Consider the following 13,432-nt stretch of genomic DNA (forward strand, 5'->3'; position numbering starts at 1 on the left):
TGAAGAGACCTAATCTGACAGCTTGGATGAGGTTCCTGTCCCCAAATTGCTTTAACTCAACAGAGCATATCTTTTATTAGAAACAATAGTATATTGCACACAACCACTATGATAACTGAAGCAGAGATTTGAAGAGGAACTGCAAACTAAATCATTTTGAGGAGGTGACCTACCCTGATCAAGAAAGCCTCTCTTCATAATCTGCAAGGATTCCTGGGTTGAGGATTCTGAGGCTGTTAAACTTAGATACTTAACATGGAAAGGCAAGGATTTTGTTTTCATCCCCTCCCGTTTTCCCCTCCCTCTCCTCCCCCTCCTTCTCTTTCTTCTAATAAGTGTGACAAAGGATATGGTCTAAATTCCTCTCCCACTAATAGTTTTTTAAATATCAGGATCACTTCCATGTCAGTAGACAGAGCTTTTGGCCATTCCCAGACTAACGTTTTCCTAAGATAGTGGAGTTACTTGTATGCCCTGAAGAACACTGGTCTATTTTGGATTCTTGGCATCTTTTGAGACCTTAAGTGCAGAAAGGATGAGTGTGAAACTATGTAGAAGAAAATTAAACCTGCCTAACTAACTGGATCACACAGAAGAATGCTCATGATTCGTTGAGCAACTGCTCTCACATCCAGATCACCTTCACATTCAGAATTTCCCAAATAGATTATATTCAGCTTGTCCAAGGTAATTATGGAATAAAGCTTTAACTTTTGCTTAAAAGGTATCTATGATAAATATACTAATAATTGATGAATAGTATAAATTCTTCAAAGAGTTACTCCGCTGGCTTCTCAATCTCCGTATAGTTTAAGACAAAGACAAATCATGTGACACATATTGCTAATCATAAAATGTGATCAGACTGAAGAGATGCGTAAGGAAAGCCTTCTAACATCTGAGTTTCCACTAAGATGGCATAGCATATTCTAAAATCAGTGGTGGCAGACAGTTCAAAATTTTCTGTATTCAGAGTTGATCTTCCAAGCATTCATTGTTGTACTCCTCATCTATTCATTCATTTGTTCAAATGTGATATGTTAGTAGTGTGTACTAGATGGTATTTGTATAGAGTTTTAAAGTTTACAGTGTGTATTTCTTCCATATTTTCTCACTTACGCAAAAACACTGAACAGAATGTTCTAGTGATACAAGTGTAGTAACACCCAGAAACTATCCTCATAAAAATGTATCAACAATCTCCATTATTCACACAAATTGTAAAGTCCTGACATTTGTAGATGTCTTGACTTCATTGGTAACTTCAAGGATATCTTTTTCAATCAATGTAGAATCCTTTTTTTCCAAGGTTGAAGGATATAATATCAATATTTAAAATAAATGTGTTTCCATAGACTTGCAACCAACAATCAGGAAACAAAATTTAGAATAAGAATTTTATACTATTTAAAATAGTGTAAAAATGTATGAATTACTGAGGGGTAAATCTGACAAAATATGTGAGAAACCATGATATTGAATGCTGTAAAATATTGCTGAGAGAAACTAATGAAAATCTAAAGGAATGGAGATATATACTTTGCTTATGGGTCAGAAGACTCAATGTAATCAAGGTTGCTTCTCCCCAGATTGATCTATAGATGGTATGCAATCTAATCAAAATACCAGCAGGCTTGTGTGGAGATTGACAACCGATTCTGAACTTCATATGGAAATGCAAAGGGCCTAGAATAGCCAAAAAATTTTAAAGAAGAAAAAGTTGGGGGACTAAAACTACCTGGTTTCAAGAATCAGTGATCAAAATGGTGTAGAATTGTCTTCAACCCAGATAAATCAGTGGAAAGAATAAAATCCAGAAATAAACCCACGTATAGATAAACCACTGACTTTTGACAAAGGTACAAAGGTAATATAGTAGAAAGTGCTTTTAACAAATGATACTGAAACAGTTGGGTATCTATGTGCAAAAAATTGAGCTTGAAATCTAATGGATATCACCAGTGAGGATGTTATAGGCTATAAATGGGATTTCTCTCTTCTTTCTTTGATACCTGATATAGGTCACTAGTATAGACTCTTGTGAAGGCTTTTATATGTCATCCTCCCGTCTTATTGTGATGATTCATTCATTCATCAAAGAGACTGGAGCTACAGTTGATGAACAAGATAAGCATGATCCCCATCCTGATGGATCTTTGAAGATAGTAAGTGGTGGAGACACAGTAAATGAATCATCACAACGCTAGTTATATAAAAATCCTAATATGTTTGATTGCAAATTCCAAGTTGTTATAAGAGCATGTGACTTGAGATTAACCTAGTAGAAAGAGTTGGGGGAGCAGTTAGGAAAGGTTTCTTAGAAAAAGAGATGTTGAGGTTGAGACCTGAATGGTTCTTAGCCATTAGGTTTTGTCTTAGCCAGGCAAAGAGTGTGCAAAACATCATAACTGGAACCCTTGAGTTGATGAAACCAAAGGAACAACCCAAGTCCTAAACTGTAAGCTTCTAACCTTGGACTCATTAAAGACCATTATTTTTTATTGTTCATAGGAGCACCTGTGGCTATCTACTAGGTACAAATTCAGACAAAGTCAGGTTTTAAAGTATCCTTCACCTCATCAGATTCATCAAGGATTTGGTTGATAAATACTTTGGATATGGTTTTGCATTTGTGCCTCATCACAATATAGTTATAATTTCTACTCAATCTTTTTTTATCTTTCCATTTTAGTTTTGAGATAATTCTACCAGGGTTTAGAACAAAGAGGGTACTTCATTTAATTCAATACCTGGGCCCTCATTCCATTTTTTTTTTTCACTTGAGAAATTAAATACATTTCTACTGTTCGGTGATTGGACGTGGATGGGTGATCACTGAATTTTTCTTTGAGTTCCTGGTTTCTTAGAGAATAGTTTGGACAACCTATTGAGATATTCATTGAAAAGAGCAGAAACTCACTGAAAAAGCTCAAATGAGAAGAACAAAGAAACACTTAAAAAATAGATGCAGTCCTCAGAAAAGCTCAAAATGCTTTAAATTTTGAAGAAGTGTCCCTCTTCAGTGAAAGAAAGCTCTCACTAAAGTGTTGATTCTTATGAGCTTTGAGTTTCACATGTTAAGGTGGTGATGTTGTTCAGAAATACGGCATCAGTAGTTACAAAAGTTCATCAGTTTGTCTCGGGTGAAACAAAATTCTGAGACACCTCATTAGGTAAAACATACCTTCGTGTCTCACACTTAGGAGCATTGCGTGATTCTCTTGTGAGACATTCATTTTTGCTGGTTTAGTATAGAATGAAACTCTCTCAGGATAAGAATTGCTGAGAGTAATAAGAATATAATAAAATATTTCAATCTGTCTCCAAAATGATTAGCTTGGGAACAGGGTCTGCCCAAATTCTATAGTAGGAAACATTTTAATTCATGTGTGTATATTTTATTGTGCTGGCATCTGGGCATTTATATTTAGCTGTAATTAACATAATGTAAAGTACATAGGTCTTGAATGTTCAGTGAGTTCTGACAATTGTATACACCCATACAATGATCACCTCAAACAAGACAGAATATTTCCCAAAAACTTACCTAATGCCCCTTTCCAGGCAATTTCCCTTGCAACTATTTTATCCAATTTTTATCACAATGGATTAGTTTTACTTGTTTTTAGATTTCACAAAAATGGATCACACAATATGTGTTCTTTAGGTTCTGGCTTCTTTTGCTTAACAGAATGTTTTTGATTTTTTTGCATATTTTTGCATATATAATTAGTTCATTCATCCTTTATTGCTGAGTGCTTATATATTGTATAGATATACCACAATGTATTCCACTTTTCCACTCTTATGAATAATGCTGCTAAGAAGATTCAGATGTAAGTCTTTGTGAACATAGGTTTTTACTTCTTTTGTATGAATACTAATGGATAGAATTACTTGGTCATGGTGGCCATGGGGTGAGACTATTTATAAGAAAAAGCCAAATACTGTGTCAGTGAGGTTGTATCGTTTTACATCCCTACCATTAATGTTTGAAGGTTCCATTTGTTCCATATTGTTAACAGGTGGTTTTGTCAGTCCTTTTAATTTTAGCCTTTCTAGCGGATATGAAGTGTTAGCTCATTGTGGAGTTTTTCATATACCTATTGTCCCTTAATATATATATTTTAATGAGGTATCGAAGCTTTTTTTGCTAATTGTCTTTAGGATATTTTTCTTTTATTGTTGATCTTTAGGAGTTCTTTATATATCTGGATACAATTCCTTTGTCAAATCTATGTACTATGAATATATATATGTTCACATATATTTTATATATATATGAATTCACATATACATGTATATATACTTACACATATATACATATATGAATTCACGTGTATGTGCATATATATATTCACAGTACGTATATTTGACAAAGGAATTATATCTGGATATAGAAAGAACTCCTAAACATTAACAATAAATGAGGAATAACCTAATAAACAAAAAAATGTTAACAGATAACTCATAAAAGAAAATATATTGAGGCATATATGTACATGTATAATGTACTGTGAATATATATATTTACAAGAATTGTCAAATATTTAACAAAGAAATATGTGGTGTGTGTGTGTGTATATATAATATGTAGCTTGTTTACTCATTTTTCTTAAGCTTTCTCTTTTTTGATTAATAACCTTTATTTTTTTACAGCAGTTTTAATTTACAGAAAAATTGAGTAGAAAGAACAAAGAGTTCCCATATAACCCCTCAGCCTCTCAAATACAGTTTCCTCTTTTATTACTATCTTGGATTAGTGTGGTACAATTGTTACAATTGCTGACCCAATATTGATACATTATTGTAAACCAAAGTGTAGTAGTCTACATTAGAGCTCATTCACTCTTTGTGTTGTACACTCTTTGGGTTTTGACAAATGAGTAATTACATGTATCCATCATTGCAGTATAGAGAACACTTTCACTGCCTTAAAAATCCTCTGTGCCCCATCTACAGTAGTACTCCTTATCCATAGGGGGTATGTTCCAAGACCCCTAGTGGAGGCCTTAAACTGTGGATAGTACCAACCCCCATATATATGTATACTATAATTTTAATGTACATAAATACCTATGATAAAGTTTGATTTATAAATTAAGCAATCCCACTACTGGTCATATACCCTGAGAAAACCGTAATTCAAAAAGAGTCACGTACCACAACGTTTATTGCGGCACTATTTACAATAGCCAAGACATGGAAGCAACCTAAGTGTCCATCGACAGATGAATGGATAAAGAAGATGTGGCAAATATACACAGTGGAATATTACTCAGCCATAAAAAGAAACGAAATTGAGTTATTTGTAGTGAGGTGGATGGACCTAGAGTCTGTCATACAGAGTGAAGTAAGTCAGAAAGAGAAACACAAATACCGTATGCTAACACATATATATGGAATCTAAAAAAACAAAAAAATGGTTCTGAAGAACCTAGGGGCAGGACAGTAATAAAGACGCAGAGGTAGAGAATGGACTTGAGGACACGGGGAGGGGGAAGGGTAAGCTGGGACGAAGTGAGAAAGTGGAAAAAAAAGGCACAGTCAGAGATAACAGTAATGAATAATAAAATAGAACGTTCATAATATTACACTGTAATAAAAGTTATGTGACTGTGGTGTCTCTCTCAAAATACCTTATTATACTGTACTCACCTTTCTTCTTGTGATGATGTGAGATGATAAAATGCCCACATGATGAGATGAAGACAAGTGAATGCTAAAGGCATTGTGACATAGCGTTAGGCTATTGTTGACCTGCTCACAACATGTCAGAAGGAGTATCAGCTCCTTTGGGTGATCCTGGATCATCCAGCCATGATGTTGTCAGTGGTTGGATGTCCGGAGCAGGTGATGTTATGGTTGGAGATCCCGGGCAGGAGGGAGTGCACAACCCAAGATTTCATCACGCTGCTCAGAATGGTGTGCAATTTAAAACTTAAGAGTTCATTGTTTCTGGAACTTTCCATTTTCAGACCACAACTGACTGCAGGTAACTGAAAGCACAGAAAATGGAACTGATGCTGAGGAGGGAGTACTGAGTTCATCCCTCCCTGACCTCGAATCCCTGGCAACCACTGATCTTTTTACTGTCTCCATAGTTTGGCCTTGCTTAGAATGTACTACAGTTGGAATCATGCAGTATGTAGCCTTTGCAGATAGGCTTCTTTCCCTTAGCAATATGTATTTTATGTTCCTCTGTCTTTCTGTGACTTGATAGCTCATTTCTTTTTATCACTGAGTAATATTCCATTGTATATATGTACCAGTTCATTCATCTACTGAAGGACATTTTGATTGCTTTCAGTTGTGAGTAAAGCTGGTATAAACATCTGTGTGCAGGTTTGTGTGTGAACATAAGTTTTCAACTCCTTTGGGTAAATACAAAAGAGTGAAATTGGTGGAACATATGGTAAGAGTATGCTTAGTTTCATAAGAAACTGCTGAGCTGTCGTCCAAACTGGTTGTTCTCTTTTTCTTTCCCACCAGCAATGAAAATTCCTCTTGCTCCACATCCTTGCCAGCATTCGGTGTTGTCAGTGCTTTGGATTCCAGCCATTATAATAGGTATGTAGTGGTATCTTGTTATTTTAATTTGCAAGTCTCTGATGACATATGATGTGGAGCATCTTGTGCTTCTTTGCCATCTGTGTTTGCATCTTTGTTGAGGTGTCTGTTCAGATCTTTTGCCCATTTTTTAATAGGGTTGCTTTTTTTCATGTTGTTGAGTTTTAAGAGTTTTTAATCTAGTTTTGATACCAATCTTCTGTCCAATGTATGCTCTCCAAAGATTTTTTTCATGTCTGTGGCTTGTCTTTTTATTCTCTTACCTGTGTCTTTTGCATAGAAGCTGTTTTTAATTTTAATGAAGTCCAACTTATCAGTTTTTTTCTTCCGTGTATCATGCTTTTGGTATTATATCTATAAGGTTATTACCAATTCCAAGGTCACCTGGACTTTTCTCCTGTGTTATCTTCTAGGAGTTTTATAGTTTTGCAGTTTAGTCTATGATCCATATCAGGTTAATCTTTATGAAAGGTGTAAGATCTGTATCTAGATTTTTTCTTTTGGCATGTGGATGTCCAGTTTGTTGAAAAGCACCGTTTGTTGAAAAGACTAGCCTTTTTCCATTGAATTGCTTTTGCTTCTGTGCCAAATATCAGTTGACTCCATTTGTTTGGGTCTACTGCTTGCCTCTTCAGTCTGTTCTCTTGACCTGTTCATCTGTTCTTTCACCAGTATGGCAATGTCTTGTTGACTGTGGCTTGATATTAAGTCTTAAAGTCTGGTAGTGTCAGTCCTCCAACTTTATTCTTCTCTTTCAATATCATGTTGGCTATTCTGGGTCTTTTCCTTTTCCTTTTAGAACCAGTTTGTAGATAGCCGCAAAATAATTTCCTAGGGTTTGGATTAAGATTGCATTGAATCTATAGATCAAGTTGAAAAGACTGGGATCTTGGTAATATTGGGTCTGCCTATCCATGACATGAAATATTCTTCATTTATTTAGCTCTTCATTTATTTTGATTTCTTTCATCAAAGCTTTGCAGTTTTCCTCATGAAGATCTTGTACATATTATGTTAGATTTATACCTGCGTATGTCTTTTTTTGGGATGCTAATGTAAGTGGTATTACGTTTTCAATTTCAAATTCCAGTTGCTAGTATATAAAAGAACAATTGATTTTTGCATGGTAACCTTGTATCCTGCAACCTTGCTTAGTTCCAGATTAAGATTTTCTACTTAGACAATAGACAACCATGTCATCTGTGAACAGAGACAGTTTTATTTTTTTCTTCTCTTTTTCTTATATTACTGCATTAGTTGGGACTTCCAGTATGCTGTTGAAAGAAGTGGTGAGAGGTGATATCTTTGTTCCTCATCTTAGCTGAAAAGTATTTAGTTTCTTACCGCTAAGTACTGTGTCAACTGTTGGTATTTTGCACATGATCTTTACCAAGTTGAGGAAGTTACCTGTATTCTTAGTTTACTGAGAGTTTTTATCATGAATGGATATTGGATTTTGTCACATGTTTTTCTGCATCTACTGATATCATATGATTATTCTTCTTGAACCTGTTGATGTGATAGTTTGTACATTAATCAATTTTCAATTAACCTATCTTTTGATGAGCAGAACTTTTATTTTTGATAAAATCTCATTCATTTTTTTTTTATGGTTTTTGCTTTTTGTGTCCTATCTGGGCTCTTTGTAATGGGATTCTCTTTCATTATTAGCTGGTAAAATAGTAGGAAATAATTTAGGACTTTTTAACAGCAGCACTTTGGAGCCGTTAAAAATTACTCAGAATGAATTCTTTCATAAGCCACGCTAACAAACAACTGTAACAAGGGAAAAGAAACAGAACATGGACATTAAACCATACAATCTCTGACAAAGCAATCAGTGAATTTTTAGCTTATAAACCCCTCCGAGTTCACCTTAGTTTAGATAATATCAGCCTGCCTGAGAAAGCAGGTCGACAGGAAATCTAACCAGCTGGCCCTGCACTCAGCAGGCAGCACCCCCGGAGGTAGGGGCACTATTTTCTAATCAATCAAAGGTACCGTCCCTCAAAAAAGCCTTCTAGGGAGACTGCATCAGCCCTGAAGGTGTCGATTCAAGCCCTTTGACAACCAGTTGTCTGAGGAAGTCTTATTTAAATCTTAAGTGCAGAGCCAATGCAAACTACGGAAGTTCTGCTATAATGCTTGCTTTGAAAATGTGATTTGTTACAACACAAATGATATGTTGGGGAACATTTGAGCACAACGTGAATTTTGCACTTGCATATGTGTGCTTTTGTCTGCAAGAAACGCTCGATAAATGCAGGAAATGCACCTAGCTAAACCCAGTCCCACAGGTATATACAGAATGCACATGCACACATACCTGAAGCCACCTACTTCAGTTCAGCATGTGTTATACACACCCATTCACATCTGGATAACCCTGTTTCAATTCCAGATAACCCTGTTTCTACCGCTCACAATAACTTACAAGCTGAACCCTTCTAACACCCACTTCTAAGAGCAAACTTTAGTTCGTATCTATTGTAAAGTGCCATATTTATTGTCAGATTTCTGTATTTATTAAATGTGTAAAATTATGCCACTGCTTTTATTAGGTTCCTTTTAAAATTTTTTATTTTTATGTGTCACTGTTTTTGAGTGCTGCACCCCGACCCCATTTTTCTCATAAGCCTTGGGGTCTTTATTGTGCGAGTTTGCATAATGTGATAATTTTTATAATGCAGCGCCTATGTTGCATTATAGTGGAATTGATGTATTTAGTTCCGGTCATGAAGCAGCTATTTCCCAAACAGTCTAAACCTAAAATAGCAGAAATTGTCACAAGGTAGAAAAGGAGAGAAGAGAGGTGTGTATGATTCAGCACATATCTCTCACCACTCCTGCCTCATGGGAGAGGGAAAGAGAAAGTTCTCCCCGTCTCATCTTTGCTTCCTGAGTCCCCCTCATTCTTTAAAACCTGCCACTGTGCTGCTTCTGGGTTATACTCGTGGCTTCACCTTGGCATTTATCCCTCTACTTTGTGTGATGGTGAGACATGCGTGTCCTTCTTCCTTTTACTATAGGCGAAGGGCAGGAACTCTATGTTTGCTGTTATAACCTGTTACGAGGTGTGAATCCTAAGAAACGCTTTGTGTGGAATTACAAGAGTTCTTGCTACAAATAAAGGTTCTAAGAGATCATCTTAGGTGAACTAGGATGAAAGTTGTTGTTTAACACCTAACTGCCAAGCACGATGCTTGGGTGATAGTATGTACTCAAATCTTTAATGAAGGAAATAGTGAATGGTTATGAAGGTAATTGGTAGCCCATAGATCTGTTGAGATAATCAGTTAATATGGAAGTTCCGAGATAAGACTGTATTTAATCAATAATTCTCTATATTGTTGTATCACTTACAAATAATAAAACAAGAATAATATGGAAACAATTATTTTGGCTAGGAGGGAGAGAAAGGAACCTATAAGAATCTTGCATAAATTATGCTGTTTAAGAAAGTCCTGTCTCTTGCATTTGATCTTAAGATCTGAAAATGGAAGTGTGCCCCTAAGTAGTTTCTGATTTCTAACCAGCTTTGCCTAGGAAAGGTATTTAGAGAGGTGTAAACAATTAGGAATGGTATTAAATTAAGCCTATGCTGTGTTTCCATCACACTGTTACTGCTTATACCTGGATTCGAGTCTCCCTTCCCTCTTCAGTGGATTCCTGCCGTCCTCTCCCCTCTGCATGCATATCTCCTGACAGCCTACTCTCAAGACAGCCCCTTTGAACAATCCTCTTAAAATGTGAATTAGATGACTTCAGGCTCCTTCCTGCTGGGCAGCCTGCCATAGCCCGCCATCTTGCTCAGAGTAGAAAACCAGCGACCTTCGCTCACGTGGCTCTGTGTCCTTCTTACCTCTCTGTCCTGGACCCGTATCTCCCAGTCCTCTCTCCCCTACGCCCACCTCTCACCTCTGCTCCAGCCTCAGCGCTTTCTGACCCTTCTACCTATCAGAACGCGCACATATTTTCTGTGCACTGCTTCCTCTGCTTGGACCATCACCCTGCAGCTATTGAAGGGCTCCCTCCCTCCCCTCCTTGAGCGCTTCCTTCAGATGACACCTTCTTAATAATCCCTATCCAGACTACAGTATTTAAAATTTCAACCTCCACACGCTCCCCCCCCCCCCCCCCGCCGGTTCGTTCCCTTTTCTTTGCCCGTATCACCTTCACTTCCTCACCTACTCTGTAGTTTTCACTCTATGTTAATTGCCCATCTTTCCCATTCTAAAACATAAGCTTTAAAAGGGCAGAGATCTTTCTGTGTTTTGTTCACTGATGTGTTGCCAGGGCTTAGAATAGTGCCGAGAATACAGTGGGTGCCCGATAAATACTCCTGAATGAATAAGAATGTTAATCAGCATTTCACAAATCCTTCTACTACTGCTGCAGTGTATTTCTAATGGTTTCAAAGTTCACTAACAGCAAGCACAGCAGGCTTAAAACTAGAAGGGTAATGATGAAACGGAAAATAAAGTTTCAAGTACAGCCAGGCCGAGCACTAAAACTGCAGTTTTGGTGATGAAAACACTCAGATAGGGACTGTTCACATAAAAGCAAAAGTAAAAAAATCTATTAATGTTAAGGTGACATTTGGAAGGAACACACATAATTTGTCTTTTTAAATTTTAATTACTAGGAAATACTTATTGTTATTTGTGATGTTTCCCCCTCACCATTCTATTAAAGATAAAGATATATTGACTATAATAATATTGATTCAGCTCTTTCAAAGAAGGAAGAAAAACTCTTAGCCTGTGTTTTTCCGTTGGGATTGTGCTATTTAAAACAGTGTGGCAGAAAAGCAAGTGAGCATGACTGTTTAATTACAGTTAGAACATGCTACCAATTCAACTATTGATTTTACTTCATTTGCCATCTTATAATATATTATATACTTTTTCATCCATTCTACATAATGTTAGGTATAGAATTTCATATTTATAAATTATTTTAATATTTAATGCCTTCCCATTTAGGTTTTTAAATCAAATGTTTTCTAATAAACTAAAATAATCAGCATCATGCTGAAAATTTAGGAAAAAGCTATAGCTATAGATCAAACCTTATGATATATAACAATTTTGAACATTTTTAGAAAATGCAAAACTGTGTATCTCAATATTAAATGTACCAAATTATATGTATTAATTAGAATTTATAGATTCATGTGATAGAAACTCTGTGTAATGGTACAAATACTGGACAGCAGTATATAATGAAATGTAATTCATATATGTAGGTAATATGGAAACTGAAATGTAAATTTATGTGATTTAATAAGGTTGTTATTGAACAACATATAAAAATTGAACAAGGAAAAGCTTGGCTTTATTAGCATGGGATACAAATTATTTTTAAAATTTTATTTGAAACATAAATTTTACTGCTATGTATAAGGGTTCTAATTCTCTTATATAATAGAGCCATGATATTTTAGAAAAGTGATAAGATCATTAACAATAAACTAAAGATCAATATAAATACTACATACATACTTGTTAGTGTGTGTGTGTGTTGTAGGCATAGCTTATAACCGCTGATGTATAACAGTAAATATTAAGTGAACAAAACTGCCATATATAGCCGAGCAAGTTGGTAACGGCATTTCATCATTTGTTACAACTAGCAAACAGGGGAAAAAAATATCCGAAGTATATATGGCTGGTGTTATTCAACACCACTTTGGCCTTTGTCTGCAGGTTGTTTTCTTGATCTATGAAAGCATTAGGGAATGACCACTAATTAGTGTTATAAGACCAAACGGTGGTAATATTGGGTGCCACCCAGGCTATCTGAGTTGCTAATGTACAATCCCATTCCAGAAGAGCTGTCACTATAAAATCAGGTCAGCATGGCAGCAGAAATCTATAAATATAGTGCCTATGTCATATCCTATCATCTCTGGAAGGAGCACGCACCCTGTCTTTTTAAAAGAGGTTTCCATATGCTGTAGGAGACATCTGTGATAAATTGAGCACTTCTTTCTAGACACTGAAAACATAATAGTGATATAATTAATTACAGTCATATTCTTGTTAAAATTGTTCAGAAAAATTACACCTTTTTCGATTAGCATGAAATATAAGTGTCAAATCCGTAATAAAACCCTGATCAATAAAACAATAATAATTGTGTTGTTAAAAGCAGACATTGCAAGGTGTTCATGGCAACATATTTTAAAGGTTAGAAACCCTTTTAAAATAAACGGATTTCATCTTTACACTATGTCATCTAAATCATTACTGTGTTTGTGTATACAATTATAATCAGACGATAAATTGCAGCTATTGAATGGATTAAGTCTGCACTTCTTGACCTCATAAATCTGAGATTGTCATAGCTTTAGAAAATGCTTGTGTAACAATCAGTTGATTACATGGCATGAGCAGCTGCGTGCATGTTAAATATGAAAGGGAAAGGGTAATGCAGAGTTCAATGGTAGGACTTTATAACATATTTGACACTTTCCTTTAACACTTTCAAACCCTTCCTTTGGAATGTGCCCTACATTTTAGTAGATTTACACATGCCATAGAAGGATGTTAAGAAAGTTTGAACTAGCCAAATGAGCTCTAACTGAAATGTCAGTATTCCTTAAGATTCCCTGGAAATATCCATTCATATTAAATCATTGTATTTTTAACAGAGTATCATGAGGAAGGATGTAGTGGTGAGAAATACTTCGCAGTACACTTGAGTTAGCGACGTAGGGGAAAAAGAAAACTTTGCCAATCCAAAATGACATTCTAAGTGTACCATTTGCACCAGGTATGTTAGGCCTCTGACACAACCTCAATTTATTTAAAAAAAAAAAAAATTCACCAGAGTGTGTGTGATGTTTTATATTATCAAA

General features: G+C 35.7%; 1 long non-coding RNA gene across 1 annotated transcript in view; it reads left to right on the forward strand.

Annotated features, from left to right (window-relative positions):
* The window catches only part of LOC309637556, a 738,298-nt gene that overhangs the window by 375,380 nt on the left and 349,486 nt on the right, over positions 1 to 13,432 (forward strand). The window contains exon 4 of the long non-coding RNA XR_014250650.1: positions 6,493 to 6,570. This is a non-coding gene — a long non-coding RNA (uncharacterized lncRNA). The remainder of the gene's footprint in view (positions 1 to 6,492; positions 6,571 to 13,432) is intronic.

This window comes from Balaenoptera physalus, assembly GCF_965194825.1.
Source record: "Balaenoptera physalus genome assembly, chromosome: 11".
Lineage (NCBI taxonomy): Eukaryota > Metazoa > Chordata > Mammalia > Artiodactyla > Balaenopteridae > Balaenoptera > Balaenoptera physalus.